The sequence below is a fragment of the Cherax quadricarinatus genome, chromosome 76, assembly GCF_038502225.1.
Source record: "Cherax quadricarinatus isolate ZL_2023a chromosome 76, ASM3850222v1, whole genome shotgun sequence".
In the NCBI taxonomy this organism is placed as follows: Eukaryota; Metazoa; Arthropoda; class Malacostraca; order Decapoda; family Parastacidae; genus Cherax; species Cherax quadricarinatus.
Genome location: NC_091367.1, coordinates 7469056 through 7489110, shown reverse-complemented (window position 1 = coordinate 7489110; position 20055 = coordinate 7469056). Strand labels below are relative to the sequence as shown.

The 20055-nt window shown below is 44.0% G+C and overlaps 1 protein-coding gene across 3 annotated transcripts in view; it reads right to left on the bottom strand.

Moving 5' to 3' along the window:
- Positions 1–20055, bottom strand: part of LOC128703556 (uncharacterized) — a 275977-nt gene that overhangs the window by 210336 nt on the left and 45586 nt on the right. The window contains exon 1 of one of the 3 annotated variants that reach the window (XM_070101235.1): positions 18421–19311. The exons of the other annotated variants lie outside the window; for them this stretch is intronic. The gene's annotated coding sequence lies outside the window, so the exon portion shown is untranslated. Of the gene's footprint in view, positions 1–18420; positions 19312–20055 lie in introns of those variants that run through there. 3 annotated transcript variants of the gene reach the window in all.

Sequence of the window (20055 nt, the reverse complement as noted above, 5' to 3'; positions counted from 1 at the left end):
CTGGGAAAAAATTTCCCTCTTTCCTACATACTCTAACTTGAGCCTCACTATCCTCGTAAAAACTCTTCACTGCTTTCAGTAACCTACCTCCTACACCATACACTTGCAACATCTGCCACATTGCCCCCCTATCCACCCTGTCATACGCCTTTTCCAAATCCATAAATGCCACAAAGACCTCTTTAGCCTTATCTAAATACTGTTCACTTATATGTTTCACTGTAAACACCTGGTCCACACACCCCCTACCTTTCCTAAAGCCTCCTTGTTCATCTGCTATCCTATTCTCCGTCTTACTCTTAATTCTTTCAATTATAACTCTACCATACACTTTACCAGGTACACTCAACAGACTTATCCCCCTATAATTTTTGCACTCTCTTTTTTCCCCTTTGCCTTTATACAAAGGAACTATGCATGCTCTCTGCCAATCCCTAGGTACCTTACCCTCTTCCATACATTTATTAAACAATTGCACCAACCACTCCAAAACTATATCCCCACCTGCTTTTAACATTTCTATCTTTATCCCATCAATCCCGGCTGCCTTACCCCCTTTCATTTTACCTACTGCCTCACGAACTTCCCTCACACTCACAACTGGCTCTTCCTCACTCCTACAAGATGTTATTCCTCCTTGCCCTATACACGAAATCACAGCTTCCCTATCTTCATCAACATTTAACAATTCCTCAAAATATTCCTTCCATCTTCCCAATACCTCTAACTCTCCATTTAATAACTCTCCTCTCCTATTTTTAACTGACAAATCCATTTGTTCTCTAGGCTTTCTTAACTTGTTAATCTCACTCCAAAACTTTTTCTTATTTTCAACAAAATTTGTTGATAACATCTCACCCACTCTCTCATTTGCTCTCTTTTTACATTGCTTCACCACTCTCTTAACCTCTCTCTTTTTCTCCATATACTCTTCCCTCCTTGCATCACTTCTACTATATATATATAATATATATAATATATATATATAATGTATATATATAATATATATATATATATATATATATAATATATATATATATATATATATATATATATATATATATATATATATAAATATAATATACATATATAATATACATATATAAATATATATATAATATATATATATATATATATATATATATATATATATATATATATATATATATATATATATATATATATATATATATATATGCAAAATTTCTCGTGTGTTTTTTGAGAACTCAGAGGAAGAACCTACAGGAGAGGCACATCTTTAGGAGGCAGAGAAGGTCCACTTGGGGCGTACAGGAGCAAAACGTGGGAGTGAATCCGCTAAGTTCTAGCCTGACCTAAGCTGTATATTGACCTGCTTATCTCACACACACCCGCATCCACATCTCCCACAAACACATACTTACTAACCCAGATATAACCAAAACAACACGTGTGTGTTCCACCCACACGGAACTCTCAGTTATAATCATAAAGTAAGTTTTGGACGCCCACGGCCGCTCTTGCCTTGTACGATGTACGATTATTGACACTACCATCTTCACCTTCTTAAACTAGGATGTTCGTGTGTATTTCTTGCTTTTAACAATAATAATAATAATAATGAATTCATCATTCAGTACCTATTTAATAGTGGGGTAATAATGGCTGGATAACAACGTATAATGGCTGGATAACAATGTATAATGGCTGGATAACAATGTATAATGGCTGGATAACAGAACGTATAATGGCTGGATAACAATGTATAATGGCTGGATAACAGAACGTATAATGGCTGGATAACAGAACGTATAATGGCTGGATAACAGAACTTATAATGGCTGGATAACAAACGTATAATGGCTGGATAACAGAACGTATTCTATGTAATGTTTGGACAAGTTCTGTGGCTGAAAAAAATTATAAAATTTCAGAATTTTTACAGGAAAGTTCAGAAGAGTTTTCGCTCCGTCCTGGACCATTATCAAGTTTCTTCTTGATTATGGTCCAGGACCGAAACGTAGTCTTTAAATTGAGGCTCGATATGGCTGATTCTGGAGAGGCTGGAGCACCTCGCTAGTCCCAAGATGTTGATTAGGAGAGGCTGGGGTACCTCGCCAGTGCCAAGATGTGGATCAAAGGAGGCTGGGACGCCACAACAGTGTCAAGATGTGGATCAGAGGAGGCTGGGACGCCACAACAGTGTCAAGATGTGGATCAGAGGAGGCTGGGACGCCACAACAGTGTCAAGATGTGGATCAGAGGAGGCTGGGACGCCACAACAGTGTCAAGATGTGGATCAGAGGAGGCTGGGACGCCACAACAGTGTCAAGATATGGATCAGGAGTGGCTGGGACGCCACAACATTGTCAAGATGTGGATCAGGAGAGGCTGGGACGCCACAACAGTGTCAAGATGTGGATCAGGAGAGGCTGGGACGCCACAACAGTGCCGAGATATGGCTCAGTAGAGGCTGGGACACCACAACAGTGCCAAGATATGGCTCAGTAGAGGCTGGGACACCACAACAGTGCCAAGATATGGCTCAGTAGAGGCTGGGACACCACAACAGTGCCAAGATATGGATCAGGAGAGGCTGGAACACCACAATAGTGCCAAGATGTGGATCAGGAAATGCTGGGACACCACAACAGTGCCAAGATGTGGATCAGAAGAGGCTGAACACCACAACAATGCCAAGATTTGGGTCAGAAGAGTTTAGAGCATCTCACCAGTGCCAAGATGTTCTCTCAAATGAACTCATACTCCCACCTGAGGTCATCACGGACCGCTACACGGTCCTTGTATGGCCTCACCATGCACCAACAAGTACAAGGTGCCCCAGTATTCGCTCAACCACCCACTAGTTGAGTCTTTCCCCGCCCATGGATTGAGGTCTCAACCACCCACTGGTTGAGTCCACCACTGCCCACGGGATGAAGGCCAATGTTAGGAATGTTATGTATACAAGTATAGAAGCGAGGTGCGCGTGTGGGCTACAAGTAGCAACTAACAGTGTGCAGATGTGGGCTACAAGTAGCAGGTAAGAGTGTGCAGATGTGGGCTACAAGTAGCAGGTAAGAGTGTGCAGATGTGGGCTACAAGTAGCAGGTAAGAGTGTGCAGATGTGGGCTACAAGTAGCAGGTAAGAGTGTGCAGATGTGGGTTATAAGTAGCAGGTAAGAGTGTGCAGATGTGGGCTACAAGTAGCAGGTAAGAGTGTGCAGATGTGGGCTACAAGTAACAACTAACACAATACGTTACGTAGATGTAACATTTATGGGAACCCTAGACGAGGTTTTTCACAAACGGGGGTACGCAAACCCCCCCCCCCCTTAGGGGTGCGAGAACTCACTTAGGTAACGCGAAGGGATTTTAGGGGTACGCGAGTTACAATAACTGATTGAGGTACTCGAGCTAATTATAATTTGTTGTGTTATTGTTGCCAGTGATTTTAATCAGTTATTTAGAACCCTCAATAAAAGAATTATTTCAGTGTTATACTTAAACAAAAGTACATAAAAGTATATTAACGTAAAAATATTCATAGTTTTGTGTGGGATGCGCACTATAACAGCGGCGCTCTACCTGGCTATTTTTTTAAGGCGGATATCTTTTTATTTCTTGTTTTGCATGTAACTGTTCGCAGTAACAATATACTTATGAATAGAGCGTTCGTTGCGCTAATTTACTATGACTGATATTGTGCGCGGACTCAGCAGTTAATGCGCGGAACTTGATTGGCTGTTGCGCGTCCTTTCTTAGGACGTGCGGCTGAGACAGCTCTTCCAAGCCCACGTTTAAAATCTCACGCCGCCCATAGGTTGACCCCTTCACGCCCACGACACAGTGGAAAATGAACTGAGAAAGGTTCTGTACACCGTGTTATATACTGAAAAAAGTTCCATAGACCGTGTTATGAACTGAGAAAGGTTCTATACGCCGTGTGACTCTCTTTTACTGGTGACGGTGGATCAAGCCTCCATCACTCCTCTGTTCATATACATATATGTATGTATGTGTATATATATATATATATATATATATATATATATATATATATATATATATATATATATATATATATATATATATATATATATATATATATATTTATTATTATCACACTGGCCGAATCCCACCAAGGCAGGGTGGCCCGAAAAAGAAAAACTTTCACCATCATTCACTCCATCACTGTCTTGCCAGAAGGGTGCTTTACACTACAGTTTTTAAACTGCAACATAAACACCCCTCCTTCAGAGTGCAGGCACTGTACTTCCCATCTCCAGGACTCAAGTCCGGCCTGCCGGTTTCCCTGAACCCCTTCATAAATGTTACTTTGCTCACACTCCAACAGCACGTCAAGTATTAAAAACCATTTGTCTCCATTCACTCCTATCAAACACGCTCACGCATGCCTGCTGGAAGTCCAAGCCCCTCGCACACAAAACCTCCTTTACCCCCTCCCTCCAACCTTTCCTAGGCCGACCCCTACCCCGCCTTCCTTCCACTACAGACTGATACACTCTTGAAGTCACTCTGTTTCGCTCCATTCTCTCTACATGTCCAAACCACCTCAACAACCCTTCCTCAGCCCTCTGGACAACAGTTTTGGTAGTCCCGCACCTCCTCCTAACTTCCAAACTACGAATTCTCTGCATTATATCCACACCACACATTGCCCTCAGACATGACATCTCCACTGCCTCCAGCCTTCTCCTTGCTGCAACATTCATCACCCATGCTTCACACCCATGTAAGAGCGTTGGTAAAACTATACTCTCATACATTTCCCTCTTTGCCTCCAAGGACAAAGTTCTTTGTCTCCACAGACTCCTAAGTGCACCACTCACCCTTTTCCCCTCATCAATTCTATGATTCACCTCATCTTTCATAGACCCATCCGCTGACACGTCCACTCCCAAATATCTCAATACATTAACCTCCTCCATACTCTCTCCATCCAATCTGATATCCAATCTTTCATCACCTAATCTTTTTATTATCCTTACTCTTTCCTGTATTCACTTTTAATTTTCTTCTTTTGCATACCCTACCAAATTCATCCACCAATCTCTGCAACTTCTCTTCAGAATCTCCCAAGAGCACAGTGTCATCAGCAAAGAGCAACTGTGACAATTCCCACTTTATGTGTGATTCTTTATCTTTTAACTCCACGCCTCTTGCCAAGACCCTCGCATTTACTTCTCTTACAACCCCATCTATAAATATATTAAACAACCACGGTGACATCACACATCCTTGTCTAAGGCCTACTTTTACTGGGAAATAATTTCCTTCTTTCCTACATACTCTAACTTGAGCCTCGCTATCCTCGTAAAAACTCTTCACTGCTTTCAGTAACCTACCTCCTACACCATAAACCTCCAACATCTGCCACATTGCCCCCCCCCCCTATCCATCCTGTCATACGCCTTTTCCAAATCCATAAATGCCACAAACACCTCTTTAGCCTTATCTAAATACTGTTCACTTATATGTTTCACTGTAAACACCTGGTCCACACACCCCCTACCTTTCCTAAAGCCTCCTTGTTCATCTGCTATCCTATTCTCCGTCTTACTCTTAATTCTTTCAATAATAACTCTACCATACACTTTACCAGGTATACTCAACAGACTTATCCCCCTATAATTTTTGCACTCTCTTTTGTCCCCTTTGCCGTTATACAAAGGAACTATGCATGCTCTCTGCCAATCCCTAGGTACCTTACCCTCTTCCATACATTTATTAAATAATTGCACCAACCACTCCAAAACTATATCCCCACCTGCTTTTAACATTTCTATCTTTATCCCATCAATCCCGGCTGCCTTACCCCCTTTCATTTTACCTACTGCCTCACAAACTTCCCCCACACTCACAACTGGCTCTTCCTCACTTCTACATGATGTTATTACTCCTTGCCCTATACACGAAATCACAGCTTCCCTTTCATCAACATTTAACAATTCCTCAAAATATTCCCTCCATCTTCCCAATACCTCTAACTCTCCATTTAATAACTCTCCTCTCCTATTTTTAACTGACAAATCCATTTGTTCTCTAGGCTTCCTTAACTTGTTAATCTCACTCCAAAACTTTTTCTTATTTTCAACAAAATTTGTTGATAACATCTCGCCCACTCTCTCATTTGCTCTCTTTTTACATTGCTTCACCACTCTCTTAACCTCTCTCTTTTTCTCCATATACTCTTCCCTCCTTGCATCACTTTACTTTGTAAAAACTTCTCATATGCTAACTTTTTCTCCCTTACTACTCTCTTTACATTATCATTCCACCAATCACTCCTCTTCCCTCCCGCACCCACTTTCCTGTAACCACAAACTTCTGCTGAACACTCTAGCACTACATTTTTAAACCTACCCCATACCTCTTCGACCCCAATTCCTATGCTCTCATTAGCCCATCTATCCTCCAATAGCTGTTTATATCTTACCCTAACTGCCTCCTCTTTTAGTTTATAAACCTTCACCTCTCTCTTCCCTGATGCTTCTGTTCTCCTTGTATCCCATCTACCTTTTACTCTCAGTGTAGCTACAACTAGAAAGTGATCTGATATATCTGTGGCCCCTCTATAAACATGTACATCCTGAAGTCTACTCAAAAGTCTTTTATCTACCAATACATAATCCAACAAACTACTGTCATTTCGCCCTACATCATATCTTGTATACTTATTTATCCTCTTTTTCTTAAAATATGTATTACCTATAACTAAACCCCTTTCTATACAAAGTTCAATCAAAGGGCTCCCATTATCATTTACACCTGGCACCCCAAACTTACCTACCACACCCTCTCTAAAAGTTTCTCCTACTTTAGCATTCAGATCCCCTACCACAATTACTCTCTCACTTGGTTCAAAGGCTCCTATACATTCATTTAGCATCTCCCAAAATCTCTCTCTCTCCTCTACATTCCTCCCTTCTCCAGGTGCATACACGCTTATTATCACCCACTTTTCGCATCCAACCTTTACTTTAATCCACATAATTCTTGAATTTACACATTCATATTCTCTTTTCTCCTTCCATAACTGATCCTTCAACATTACTGCTACCCCTTCCTTTGCTCTCTCTCAGATACTCCAGATTTAATCCCATTTATTTCTCCCCACCGAAACTCCCCTACCCCCTTCAGCTTTGTTTCACTTAGGGCCAGGACATCCAACTTCTTTTCATTCATAACATCAGCAATCATCTGTTTCTTGTCATCCGCTCTACATCCACGCACATTCAAGCATCCCAGTTTCATAAAGTTTTTTTTTTTATTTATATATATTAGAGAGAGAGAGAGAGAGAGAGAGAGAGAGAGAGATTATTTTAATCCCGATCTTCAGGATTACATTATTCTTACTGTTATTGTGTAGGAAAATTGCTGCCTTAATGACCCTCGTTTAGTGAATGACACAGAGATAACAATCATGTCTTTGTAACTATCACAAGAACACTTTTTCTTTGTCTTTGTTAGGGGACGCAGGTTGTGTTAGCTCCCACAGGTGGTGCACCTGTACCACCTAGCACTCACCATTTGAAGTTTCTTGCTAGGTGAAGCTGGTTCCTATGTGCTAGTTCCTGTCTGTTAAGTAAATCTTGTCCCAGCCTGCTAGGCGAATCTTGTCCCTGTCTGCTAGGGGAATCTTGTCCCTGCCTGCTAGGGGAATCTTGTCCCTGCCTGCTAGCGGAATCTTGTCCCTGCCTGCTAGGTGGATCTTGTCCCTGCCTGCTAGGTGAATCTTAGTCCCTGCCTGCTAGGTGAATCTTGTCCCTGCCTGCTAGGGGAATCTTGTCCCTGCCTGCTAGCGGAATCTTGTCCCTGCCTGCTTGGTGGATCTTGTCCCTGCCTGCTAGGTGAATCTTAGTCCCTGCCTGCTAGGTGAATCTTGTCCCTGCCTACTAGGTGAATCTAAGTCCCTGCCTGCTAGGGGAATCTTGTCCCTGCCTACAAGGGGAATCTTGTCGCTGCCTGCTAGGCGAATCTTGTCCCTGCCTTCTAGATGAATTCAGTCCCTGTCTCCTGCCTCACGTCAGGTGCTGTACTCGCCTATATGTGGTCGCAGGGGTTTAATCACAGCTTCTGTTGCGTGGGTCTGGATTTGATAAAATATTTGCTGATTGTTTGTGGTGCTCCTTGAGGGAATTGTGTTCTAGGTGAGTGATAGTAATAGTGATAAGCAAACTACTACTACTTCCTATAACAACCCCAGCCACCACCACCTACAACAACAACAACACACACACACACCACCGCTACAACAGCTCCACACCCCCACCATCACCGTCTTCAACTCCACCCACAACACCTCCACCCACCATCCACGACCACTACGATCAACCAACCACAACTGCTCTCAGCAATCACCAGCACTCCTACCACAACCCCACCCACCATCCACCAGCACTAGTAACACAGCACCACCCAGCCACCACCACAACAGTCACAACACAGTCATACACTGGCTCTCAGCCTTGCTCGTCCTTGTACAAGCACGCTTGGCTGATCTTTATTACTAGTACTGGGTAATGGTGATTGTAAACCACACAGACGGATCCTGATTGCTCAGCTGAATTTAGAACACTCACAATTGTCTTACTGGTTCCGAAAATAACACACACACACACACACACACACACACACACACACACACACACACACACACACACACACACACACACACATACACACACACGTACTCATATACAACAGGCCTAGTGTCTAATCGACATGTGCCTAGGACAAAATGGTAACTAACACACACACGCACACACACACGCACACACACACGCGCACACACGCACACACACGCACAGGCACGCACAGGCACGCACAGGCACGCACAGGCACGCACAGGCACGCACACACACACACACACACACACACACACACACACACACACACACACACACACACACACACACACACACAGGAGTATAAATGCCAACCAGCACGGATTCACGGAAGGCAAATCCTGTGTCACAAACCTTCTGGAGTTTTATGATAAAATAACAGAAGTAAGACAAGAGAGAGAGGGGTGGGTTGATTGCATCTTCTTGGACTGCAAGAAGGCCTTTGACACAGTTCCTCACAAGAGATTAGTGCAGAAGCTAGAGCATCAGGCGCATATAACAGGAAGGGCACTGCAATGGATCAGAGAATACCTGACAGGGAGGCAACAACGAGTCATGGTACGTAATGATGTATCACAGTGGGCACCTGTGACGAGCGGGGACCCACAGGGGTCGGTCCTAGGACCAGTGCTATTTTTGGTATATGTGAACGACATGACGGAAGGGTTAGACTCAGAAGTGTCCCTGTTTGCAGATGATGTGAAGTTAATGAGGAGAATTAAATCTGATGAGGACCAGGCAGGACTTCAAAGAGACCTGGACAGACTGGACACCTGGTCCAGCAAATGGCTTCTCGAATTTAATCCTGCCAAATGCAAAGTCATGAAGATAGGGGAAGGGCACAGAAGACCACAGACAGAGTATAGGCTAGGTGGCCAAAGACTGCAAACCTCACTCAAGGAGAAAGATCTTGGGGTGAGTATAACACCGAGCATGTCTCCGGAAGCACACATCAATCAGATAACTGCTGCAGCATATGGGCGCCTGGCAAACCTGAGAACAGCATTCCGACACCTTAGTAAGGAATCATTCAAGACACTGTACACCCTGTATGTCAGGCCCATACTGGAGTATGCAGCACCTGTTTGGAACCCGCACTTGATAAAGCACGTCAAGAAACTAGAGAAAGTACAAAGGTTTGCAACAAGGTTAGTTCCAGAGCTAAGGGGAATGTCCTATGAAGAAAGATTAAGGGAAATCGGCCTGACGACACTGGAGGACAGGAGGGTCAGGGGAGACATGATAACGACATATAAAATACTGCGTGGAATAGACAAGGTGGACAAGGACAGGATGTTCCAGGGAGGGGACACAGAAACAAGAGGCCACAATTGGAAGTTGAAGACACAAATGAGTCAGAGAGATAGTAGGAAGTATTTCTTCAGTCATAGAGTTGTAAGGCAGTGGAATAGCCTAGAAAATGACGTAGTGGAGGCAGGAACCATACACAGTTTTAAGACGAGGTTTGATAAAGCTCATGGAGCGGGGAGAGAGAGGGTCTAGTAGCAACCGGTGAAGAGGCGGGGCCAGGAGCTAGGACTCGACCCCTGCAACCACAAATAGGTGAGTACACACACACACACACACACACACGAGTCCTTGGTTCACCAAAAGGTGTAGGAAGGCAAAAACTAGGTGTACTAGAGAATGGAAAAGGTACAGAAGACAGAGAACTCAGGAAAATAAAGAAATCAGCCGAAGAGCCAGAAACGAATATGCACAGATAAGAAGGGACGCTCAGAGACAATATGAAAATGACATAGCATCAAAAGTAAAGACTGACCCGAAGCTGTTGTACAGCCACATCAGGAGGAAAACAACAGTCAAGGACCAGGTAATCAGACTGAGGAAGGGTGATGGGGAATTCACAAGAAACGACCAAGAGGTATGTCAGGAGCTCAACACAAGATATAAAGAGGTATTTACAGTGGAAACCAGTAGGACTCCAGGAAATCAGAACAGGGGGGCACACCAGCAAGTGCTGGATGAGGTACATATAACCAAGGAGGAGGTGAAGAAGCTACTATGCGAACTTGACACCTCAAAGGCGGTGGGACCAGACAACATCTCTCCATGGGTCCTTAAAGAGGGAGCAGAGGTATTGTGTGAGCCATTAACAAAGATCTTCAACACTCATTTGAAACTGGGCAACTCCCTGAGGTATGGAAAATGGCAAATGTAGTCCCAATTTTTAAAAAGGGAGACAGACATGAGGCACTAAACTACAGACCTGTATCACTAACGTGTATAGTATGCAAGGTCATGGAGAAGATCATCATGAGGAGAGTGGTGGGGCACCTGGAAAGAAACAAGTGTATAATTGACAACCAGCACGGTTTCAGGGAAGGAAAATCCTGTGTCACAAACCTACTAGTTTTATGACAAGGTGACAGAAGTATGACAAGAGAGAGAGGGGTGGATCGACTGCATATTTTTGGACTGCAAGAAGGCCTTCGACACAGTTCCTCACAAGAGGTTACTGCAAAAGCTAGAGGATCAGGCACACATAACAGGAAAGGCACTGCAATGGATCAGAGAATATCTGACAGGGAGGCAACAACGAGTCATGGTACGCGACGAGGTGTCAGAGTTGGCGCCTGTGACAAGCGGGGTTCCACAGGGGTCAGTCCTAGGACCTGTGCTATTCTTGGTATATGTGAACGACATAACGGAAGGGATAGACTCAGAAGTGTCCGTGTTTGCAGATGATGCGAAGTTAATGAGAAGAATCAAATCGGATGAGGATCAGGCAGGACTACAAAGAGACCTGGACAGGCTACAAGCCTGGTCCAGCAACTGGCTCCTTGAATTTAACCCTGCCAAATGCAAAGTCATGAAGATTGGGATAGGGCAAAGAGGACCGCAGACACAATATAGTTTAGATGGCCAAAGACTGCAAACCTCACTCAAGGAAAAAGATCTGGGGGTGAGTATAACACCGAGCATATCTCTTGAGGCGCACATCAATCAGATAACTGCTGCAGCATACGGGCGCCTGGCAAACCTACGGATAGCGTTCCGATACCTCAGTAAGGATTCGTTTAAGACTCTGTATACCATTTACGTCAGGCCCATACTGGAGTATGCAGCATCAGTTTGGAATCCACACCTAGTCAAGCACGTCAAGAAATTAGAGAAAGTGCAAAGGTTTGCAACAAGACTAGTCCCAGAGCTACGGAGATTGTCCTACGAAGAAAGGTTGAGGGAAATCGGCCTGACGACACTGGAGGACAGGAGGGTCAGGGGAGACATGATAACGACATATAAAATACTGCGCGGAATAGACAAGGTGGACAAAGACGGGATGTTCCAGAGAAGGGACACAGACACAAGAGGTCACAATTGGAAGTTGAAGACTCAGCTGAATCAAAGGGATGTTAAGAAGTATTTCTTCAGTCATAGAGTAGTCAGGGCGTGGAATAGCCTAGAAAGTGACGTAGTGGAGGCGGGAACCATACATAGTTTTAAGGCGAGGTATGATAGAGCTCATGGGGCAAGGAGAGAGAGGACCTAGTAGCAATCAGCGAAGAGGCGGGGCCAGGAGCTGTGAATCGACCCCTGCAACCACAAATAGGTGAGTACACACACACACACACGCCCACACACACATACACACACACACACACACACACACACACACACACACACACACACACACACACACACACACACACACACACACACACATGATGGAAGGGATAGACTCAGAAGTGTCCCTGTTCGCAGATAATGAGGAGAATTAAATCAGATGAGGATCAGGCAGGACTACAAAGAGACCTTGACAGGCTACAAGCCTGGTCAAGCAACTGGCTCCTCGAATTTAACCCCGCCAAATGCAAAATCATAAAGATCGGGGAAGGGTAAAGAAGACCGCAGACAGAGTATAGGCTAGGTGGCCAAAAACTGCAAACCTCACTCAAGGAGAAAGATCTTGGGGTGAGCATAATACCGAGCATGTCTCCGGAAGTACACATCAACCAGATAACTGCTGCAGCATATAGGCGCCTGGCAAACCTGAGAATAGCGTTCCGATACCTCAGTAAGGAATCGTTCAAGACACTGTATACTGTGTACGTCAGGCCCATACTGGAGTATTCAGCACCAGTTTGGAACCCACAGCTGGTCAGGCACGTCAAGAAATTAGAGACAGTGCAAAGATTTGCAACTCGGCTAGTTCCAGAGCTAAGGGGAATGTCCTACGAAGAGAGGTTGAGGGAAATCGGCCCGACGACACTGGAAGAACAGGAGGGTTAGGGTAGACATGATGACGACATACAAAATACTGCGAATAGATAAGGTGGACAGAGACAGGATGTTCCAGAGACGAGACATAGAAACAAGGGGTCACAATTGGAAATTGAAGACTCAGATGAATCAAAGAGATGTTAGGAAGCATTTCTTCAGTCATAGAATTGTCAGGAAGTGGAATAGTCTGGCAAGTGATGTAGTGGAGGCAGGAACCATACATAGCTTTAAGAGGCGGTATGATAAAGTTCATGGAGCAGGGAGAGGGAGGACCTAGTAGCGATCAGTGAAGAGGTGGGACCAGGAGCTGTCTCTCGACCCCTGCAACCACAAATAGGTGATTACAAATAGGCGAGTTTACACACACAGATGAGTCATGGGGATGTTAAGAAGTATTTCGTCAGCCTTAAGAGTCGTCAGGAAGTGGAACAATCTGGAGAGTGAAGTGGCAGAGGCAGGATCCAAATATAGCTTTAAGAAGAGGTACGATAAGGCTTTTGAAGCCAGGAGAGAGACTGGTTCTGCAAGTGACCAGCAAAGAGACAGTGTCAGGAGCTGTGACTCGACCCCTGCAACCACATATAGTTGGGTACACACACGACAGACAGAATGGGTGAGTATGTTTCAGGACTCCCACAGGATAAACAACTAGCATCCGACAGTAACAGAGGATAAACAACTAGCACCCAGCAGTAACAGAGGATAAACAACTAGCAGCCAGCAGTAACAGGAAAAACAACTAGTATCCAGCAGTAACAGAGGATAAACTAGCACCCAGCAGTAACAGAGGATAAACAACTAGCACCCAGCAGTAACAGAGGATAAACAACTAGCACCCAGCAGTAACAGAGGACAAACAATTAGCACCCAGCAGTAACAGGATAAACAACTAGCACCCAGCAGTAACAGAGGATAAACAATTAGCACCCAGCAGTAACAGGATAAACAACTAGCACCCAGCAGTAACAGAGGATAAACAACTAGCACCCAGCAGTAACAGAGGATAAACAATTAGCACCCAGCAATAACAGGATAAACAACTAGCACCCAGCAGTAACAGAGGATAAACAACTAGCACCCAGCAGTAACAGAGGACAAACAATTAGCACCCAGCAGTAACAGGATAAACAACTAGCACCCAGCAGTAACAGGATAAACAGTTAGCACCCAGCAGTAACAGGATAAACAACTAGCACCCAGCAGTAACAGAGGATAAACAACTAGCACCCAGCAGTAACAGAGGATAAGCAACTAGCATCCAGCAGTAACAGAGGATAAACAATTAGCACCCAGCAGTAACAGAGGATAAACAACTAGCACCTAGCAGTAACAGGATAAACAACTAGCATCCAGCAGTAACAGAGGATAAACAATTAGCACCCAGCAGTAACAGAGGATAAACAACTTGCACCCAGCAGTAACAATCATTAACTTCCTCATTACCGTCTAACCAGCCTCTCCCTTCTCTCACTGCATCGTCCCTTACTTTTTCCTCTCCCACTTCAACTTCCCCACTTATGGACATCTACTATCCCTAATAATTCTGCTTCCTGTCCCTCCACCACCCAGTACCATCACCAGTATATAGATAATGACTGAAGTATGAGCGTGTGTTATGCAAACAAAATTGGGGAACTAAAGGGCCGAGTTGCAGAAAACCATCCAGACACCATAGCTATTACAGAGACAAAACTCTCTGGAATGATAACCAGTGCATTATTCCCAGAGAGGTACATCATTGTGAGGAGATGGGGCATTAATTTCAAGGAGTTGAGTTTTCGACGAACCGTGAAACCTGAACGCTGGCGATTTGAAAGGACTAATAGCAGGAGAGATAATAACCGGAGGAACCAAGATAATTTACAACCCCCCACCGAACAACAGGAGACCGAGACACGACTACGAAGAGAACATAAAACTCACAGTACTTGTCTAAATAAATTGGCAGAGATAGCAGGTAGGACCGACACTACTGGTGTATCAGTCACAAGGTCACAGACGGTCAGTACAGTACAAGTCACAGGTTATATCGAGAAAACGAGACTTCAGCACTGAGAGAGACAGAGTCAACAAGAGACACAGGTTGACCTGACGTTATGTGAGAGGAATGTCCTCTTCAGTACCTGTCTCCACCTCCTCTTACCTCTCTTCTTACCCCTTACCCCTGCCTCTTTGCTGCCTGCTACCTCTTCTTCCTCCTCCTGCGTCTTTACTTCCTGCTACCTTTCTCAATCTGTTAATGCTGTTGTTCCTTTTATCTTTGTTCATCATGTTATCCTTGTTCCTACAGCTACGTCTATTCTTCCATTCTTGCCCCTGTTCTCGTTCTCTATTCTTCTACATGTCTTTTCTACTGCCACCTCTTTTTTTCTTCGTACATCTCTTGCTTCTGCTCATTGCCGTTCATTATTCCCATTTATACAGGTTTAGTTTTGTGAATAATAATAATAATAATAATATCATCATTGAACTATTCCTTCATTGTCCTTATTTTCCGCTTTCTTTTCTTTTATCACACAACTTTTCCTCCCGTCCTCCCCACTACTGATTACAAATCGGTGAAAAATTTTGTTGTGCAGTGGAACTGTGACTTCCTGTCTGGAATTCGTTGTTTTTCATTACAATGTTTGAGGTGGATGATGATGGCTGGTATGAATGGTAGCTTGTGGCTTCTCGTGTTTCCGGGGCTTGTTTGTAGCTGACTTAGGGAAACATGCAGTTGAATTGGAGATTTGTTGGTGAAGGTGTTGAGCAGTGTTGTGGTGCTGGAGCAGTATTTGGTGTTGGGGCAGTGTTTAGTGTTGGAGCAGTTTTGTGGAGTTGTGGCAGCGTTGTGGTGTTGGGTCAGTAGGCGAGTTGTGTTGTGGTATTGGTGAAGGTGTTCGGGGTGTAACACTAGATGGTTGGCGTACCCACCTAGTTGTGGTTGCAGGGGTCGAGACTCAGCTCCTGGCCCCGCCTCTTCACTGGTCGCTACTAGCTCCTCTCTCTCCCTGCTCCATGAGCTTTATCATACCTCGTCTTAAAACTGTTTATGGTTCCTGCCTCCATTACATCACTTGCTAGACTATTCCACTTCCTGACAACTCTATGACTAAAGAAATACTTCCTAACATCCCTTTGACTCATCTCAGTCTTCAACTTCTAATTGTGGACTGTTGCTGGAGATGTGTTGGTAAAGATTGGTGAGTTTTGTCGAGGGTGTGTTCGTAAGGATTGGTGAGTGTATATCGGTAAGTATTGGAGGGGGTAGTGTTGGAGAGGATGTGTTGGTGGTCGCAGCGTTAGTGATTGTTTGTTTGTGGTGGCAGTGTTGGTGAGTGTGTGTTGGTGGTGGCAGTGTTGGTGAGAGTGTGCTGGTAGTGGTAGTGTTGGTGGTGGCAGTGTTGGTGTGGGTGTGTTGGTGGTGGCGGTGTTGGTGAGTGTGTGCTGGTAGTGGCAGTTGATGAAGGTGTGTTGGTAATGGCAGTGTTGATAAAGGTGTGTTGGTAATGGCAGTGTTGGTGAGTGTGTGCTGGTAGTGGTAGTGTTGATGAAGGTGTGTTGGTAGTGGCAGTGTTGATGGTGACAGTGTTGGTGAATGTGTGCTGGTAGTGGTAGTGTTGATGAAGGTGTGTTGGTAGTGGCAGTGTTGGTAGTGGCAGTGTTGGTAGTGGCAGTGTTGATGAAGGTGTGTTGGTAGTGGCAGTGTTGGTAGTGGCAGTGTTGGTAGTGGCAGTGTTGATGGTGGCAGTGTTGGTGAATGTGTGCTGGTAGTGGTACTGTTGATGGTGACAGTGTTGGTGAGTGTGTGCTGGTAGTGGTAGTGTTGATGAAGGTGTGTTGGTAGTGGCAGTGTTGGTGAGTGTGTGCTGGTAGTGGTAGTGTTGATGAAGGTGTGTTGGTAGTGGCAGTGTTGGTGAGTGTGTGCTGGTAGTGGCAGTGTTGATGAAGGTGTGTTGGTAGTGGCAGTGTTGGTAGTGGCAGTGTTGGTAGTGGCAGTGTTGGTAGTGGCAGTGTTGGAAAGGCGACGTATGAATGCTGAGTGGTATCTGTGATGTCATCAAATTTGCTTTAAAAAAATCTATACACGAATGATTTCCTGAATCTAAACACACACACACACACACACACACACACACACACACACACACACACACACACACACACACACACACAGGGGAGAGAAAGAGAAACTCATAAATAAATATGACGTGGCTCTTCCACGTTGTTTGTAATTTACGAGGCTGGACCAAGAGCTGCCGCTCGCACCCCTCAAACTCAGACAGTTACGAATAATTAATTGAACACAACTATCTCCAAGCGACAATTAATCTTTTAAATAAACCACTGTTGTTAGTAGGCAACCCTTGTGTTGGGAATACCATTGTTTAACGTCAGTATTTGAACGTATGTTATGAAGAAGCTGCTGCTTACTTTGTAACTCTTAAAATTTATATTGCAGTGGTGGGCACGGTGTTTGGTTGTGTGTGTGTTGCAGACACACGGCAGAGACAAGGTTAACACAGATTTGTCAAACGACCAACATGACCATCATCAGGGAAGCTCTCCCAACATTGTTGCTCATGTGTGTGTATATATATATATATATATACACCATACACTTGCAACATCTTGCAACATCATATATATATATATATATATATATATGTGTGTGTGTGTGTATATATACGTACATATATATATGTCGTGCCGAATAGGCAGAACTTGCGATCTTGACTTAAATAGCAACGCTCATCTTGCCATATAGGACAAGTGAAGATTTGTGTATGCAATAATTTCGCCAAAATCATTCTGAACCTAACGAAAAAAATATATTTCATTATGTTTGTTTAGTATTAAATTATTGTAAACAAATCTAAAATATATTTAGTTGGGTTAGGCTAAAATAAATTGCGCTTATTATAATAAGGTTAGGTAAGTTTTCTAAGTTCCTTTTGGTGCAAAATTATAAATTTTATCATCAACATTAGTGAAAAAAAATATATCTTTAAACGTATAAGAGAAAATTTTATAAAAGACTTAATTTTAAACGAGTTCTTGCTAATTGACCAGTTTTACATATTCGGCACGACATATACATACATATATATATATATATATATATATATATATATATATATATATATATATATATATATATATATATATATATATATATATATATATATATATATATACACTGCTGTAGTAAGACATCAGTAATATGAAGCGAGGTAGAAGTATGATAGAGAGAGTTATAAGTAGAATGGAGTTAGAAGTAGGATAGAGGGAGTTAAAAGTAGTATAGAGCAGCTAGAAGTAGGATAGAGGGACTTAGAAGCAGGATAGAGCAAGTTAGAAGCACGATAGAGCAAGTTAGACCCAGGATAGAGGAAGTTAGAAGTAGGATAGAGCAAGTTAGAAGCAAGATAAAGCAAGTTAGATGCAGGATAGAGCAAGTTAGAAGCAGGATAGAGGGAGTTAGAGGTTAAGTTAGCAAGGCGGAAAGGTCTTGGCCCGGTCCTCCCCTCAACGGTACAGAGTCCCACGCTGTAGTATTTACCATGGGCCAGGCTCTATTATCCCGTGTTTTTGCTTTTCCTTCCTGGCTAGACAGTTACACGGCGTTCCTCTTAACACGGTTATCACTCTCGTGTACCGCGCTTATCACAGCGTGTCGCGTACCTGCGTCACAGTGCACACGGTACGAATTAGGTATACCCCTTTTGTTAATTCTTGATTGCCCAAGCGGTGTAATGTACCACCACGCCTGTCGCATCACGGTTATTTGTCACTATAGTCACCGTATCTTTACTGTGCTTCGCTGTGATTCACTGCTGTTGAAGATGGGATCACCGCGGAAGTCACTGTTTTTGTGTACTGTATCATTTCGCTGGTAAATGATAGTACTGTGCGATACAGATCACCGTAAGATCATTGTACCTGTATAGTGCGTCCTCCCTGCTCGCCACTGGAATATCACTGTACCCGTATAATTTACTCCACATGTCACTGCAACGTAATTATGCCTGCTGTGTATCGAACGTTGCAAAATCACAACTTTTGCACTGCAGTACACTGAACATGCATGACAGCGAAGACCGTTGTATTTTCTCACTGTAGCACAGACTGTACATAACACTGCAAGATCACCGTACTATTGCACTGTAGCATTGCAAGATCTCTGTACTATCGCACTAGCACTGCAAGACCTCTGTACTATTGCACTGTAAGATCTCTGTACTATTGCACTGTAAGATCTCTGTACTATTGCACTGTAAGATCTCTGTACTATTGCACTGTAAGATCTCTGTACTATTGCACTGTAAGATCTCTGTACTATTGCACTGTAAGATCTCTGTACTATTGTACTGCAAGATCTCTGTACTGTCGCACTAGCACTGCAAGCTCGCCGTACTATCGCAGTGTAGCACTGCCAGATCACTGTACTATCGCAGTGACTGCGTGGTACTGGCCATGCCTGGGAGAACCTTGGCCAGGCAAGCATCAGCACTCGCCTCACACAAGCATCTTCACTCTTGAAAGTCAAGTAACGTTGGTGTGGTGAGGCAGACCCGCTGCTGCTGCAGCCGCCTGCCACCACCAACAGGCCGCTGAATCATGAACTGACTCGGGGAAAATGGGGGGGGGGGAGGGTACCCAGACCGCAGGGGAAAAAAAAAAGGGAAATGTCTGGTTGTCCTGGAGGTGATGTGTATTTACGACTGTAATTGTATCAACGAGAGCGTCAGTACGGTCCCTTCATCCCACCACCACTACTACCACTACTGCTACCACTACTGCTACCACCACTACTACCACTACTGCTACCACTACTGCTACCACTACTGCTACCACCACTACTACCACTACTGCTACCACTACTGCTACCACTACTACAGCCACTACTACCACTACTGCTACCACTACTACAGCCACTACTACCACTACTACCACTACTACAGCCACTACTACCACTACTGCTACCACTACTACAGCCACTACTACCACTACTGCTACCACTACTACAGCCACTACTACCACTACTACAGCCACTACTACCACTACTGCTACCACTACTACAGCCACTACTACCACTACTGCTACCACTACTACAGCCACTACTACCACTACTGCTACCACTACTACAGCCACTACTACCACTACTGCTACCACTACTACAGCCACTACTACCACT